This window comes from Schistocerca americana, unplaced genomic scaffold (assembly GCF_021461395.2).
Source record: "Schistocerca americana isolate TAMUIC-IGC-003095 unplaced genomic scaffold, iqSchAmer2.1 HiC_scaffold_47, whole genome shotgun sequence".
Lineage (NCBI taxonomy): Eukaryota > Metazoa > Arthropoda > Insecta > Orthoptera > Acrididae > Schistocerca > Schistocerca americana.
In genome coordinates this window covers 1630001-1632500 of record NW_025726203.1, presented here as the reverse complement: position 1 = coordinate 1632500, position 2500 = coordinate 1630001, and the positions used below count along the sequence as shown (strand labels likewise).

The 2500-nt window shown below is 57.4% G+C and overlaps 1 non-coding gene across 1 annotated transcript in view; it reads left to right on the top strand.

Annotated features, from left to right (window-relative positions):
* Positions 1-2058: 2058 nt before the first annotated feature.
* Positions 2059-2500, top strand: part of LOC124584085 — a 1910-nt gene continuing 1468 nt past the window's right edge. Inside the window, exon 1 of the ribosomal RNA XR_006974498.1 lies at positions 2059-2500. This exon is cut by the window's right edge and continues 1468 nt beyond it. This is a non-coding gene — a ribosomal RNA (small subunit ribosomal RNA).

Here is a 2500-nt window from a genome sequence, read left to right as displayed (position 1 = left end):
TATATTGCGCCGCAATGTAACCTATATTGCGCCGCAATGTAACCTATATTGCGCCGTAACCCAACACACGTTGGGCCTTAACCCAACACACGTTGGGCCTTAACCCAACACACGTTGGGCCTTAACCCAACACACGTTGGGCCTTAACCCAACACACGTTGGGCCTTAACCCAACACACGTTGGGCCTTAACCCAACACACGTTGGGCCTTAACCCAACACACGTTGGGCCTTAACCCAACACACGTTGGGCCTTAACCCAACACACGTTGGGCCTTAACCCAACACACGTTGGGCCTTAACCCAACACACGTTGGGCCTTAACCTGCTCTGTAATTGTCATACGACGCGTTAAATTAGTGTAGTGTTGCCTAACTGCAACCCCCGCAACATAGTTTGCTACTCGCACTGCCCGGTCCGCAGTGTATCGCTTCATGTTAAACACCTTGCAGCTATACACTGTAATGTGGATGGCAGCAGGACGTACATGCTCAATGCCCTTTGCAGTTGTTCATTGGCATTTGCAGTTGTTCATTGGCATTTGCAGTTGTTCATTGGCATTCGCATGGCGAAGCACTTAGCCTACGCTGTGGTACGGCCTGTGTCAACTGTCCGCTGATGTTGTACGTCCAAATCACACACTGTACTGCACATTGGTCCTCATGTACTGAATGATACATCGTGGTACATGTGACCGTACAACGACTGCGCCAACAACGGCGAACCATGCGGTCCAAATGTTGTGCACTCAGCTACGTGTCGTCTCCCTATAAGAGCTGGATTGCAGTGTGGTATGCCCTGGATGGCGATCAGCATGAGCCGTCTGTTGATGTAGTGGCGCGTGTTGTCAGACGTAGTCGTCTCTTCTCACACACCGTGATAGCATGGTGCACTGCGTTCCACATCTGCGACATGCGACAGAGGCCGGTTGACAGTCGTTCGCGCAATGGACATCGCATACGTACGGGGGCCACCTTCCACGTGTTCGCGAAGCGTGCACATGTTGTTGCGTGTATGTGGGCAGACATAGTGTGTCGTGACACCTGACACAGGCATGCAACAATCGTTGAATTTGCAAATGGCGATGGACGCCTACGTTTGCTGGTGACGTTACGCAAATGAACAACTGGTAAACCGTTGTGGTGCGGTTGTTCTCGCTAGAGGTGAATCAGTGATGGCGACGATCGGTTGAGCTACCAACCGGTTGTTCCAGCGATACCCACCATGCCCACGAACGTGAATGGCATCTGGGTGTGAAGCGATACGCGGCGGTGGCTGGGTGGGACCGTCCCCGGCCGGTGAGGGGGGGCCTCCCGGCGTGCTGGCCGCGCGGTGCGTGGGCGCACGCGCTACAGCCGGCTGGTGGGGGCGGCCAGTGGCAGGCGCGCCGGCCGACGGAGGCGGCAGGCGGCGCAGCTGCGCGCCGGCGCACCCTGCACGCGGCGCCGTGCGGCCAAAGTAGGTCCTCGCGGGCCCGGTGCGAAGCGCGGTGGACATCTGCAGTGTGCTGGTCCGATTGAGGACTGTGTGCGCTGAGGATGCGCCGCCGCCCGGCGCTCGGCGCCGCGACGCCGTCTGCTGCTCGGTCGCCTCTGCGGTTCTCGCAGGTGGTTTGTATCGCAGCTGTGCGGACGTGTTGGCGCGTGCGCTGTGCTGGGAGAGTTCGCTTCGGCACCCAAGTGGGGCTTTTGTCCTTCTGTGGCGCTGGCGTTGGAGCTGCCGGTCACCGTAGGTGGCGCGTGTTGTCTCCCGCCGGCAATGCCACGACAGCACGCTCCCGGGCCTCTGTCGGCAGCGGCAAGCTCAGTTGGGAGCACGGGTGGTCGCACCTAAAGCGTCTACTCGCCAAACTCCGGGCGATTGCGCCTCTCTCGAACCCGACCAAGTACTTAGGACGGCGCTGCGCGCCGCCGGGACCTGAGAGGGTTTCGAGGTGTATGGTGCAGGGGAGCTCAGCCTCCTCCTGTTTGCAGAATAATTGAGCGGACGCTTGCGTGTTCGCGTGGGCCCCCGGGACACACTCCCGGGCGGCCGGCTGCTCAGCTCTAGTTGACGCAGCTCCCTGGTTGATCCTGCCAGTAGTCATATGCTTGTCTCAAAGATTAAGCCATGCATGTCTCAGTACAAGCCGCATTAAGGTGAAACCGCGAATGGCTCATTAAATCAGTTATGGTTCCTTAGATCGTACCCACGTTACTTGGATAACTGTGGTAATTCTAGAGCTAATACATGCAAACAGAGTCCCGACCAGAGATGGAAGGGACGCTTTTATTAGATCAAAACCAATCGGTCGGCTCGTCCGGTCCGTTTGCCTTGGTGACTCTGAATAACTTTGGGCTGATCGCACGGTCCTCGTACCGGCGACGCATCTTTCAAATGTCTGCCTTATCAACTGTCGATGGTAGGTTCTGCGCCTACCATGGTTGTAACGGGTAACGGGGAATCAGGGTTCGATTCCGGAGAGGGAGCCTGAGAAACGGCTACCACATCCAAGGAAGGCA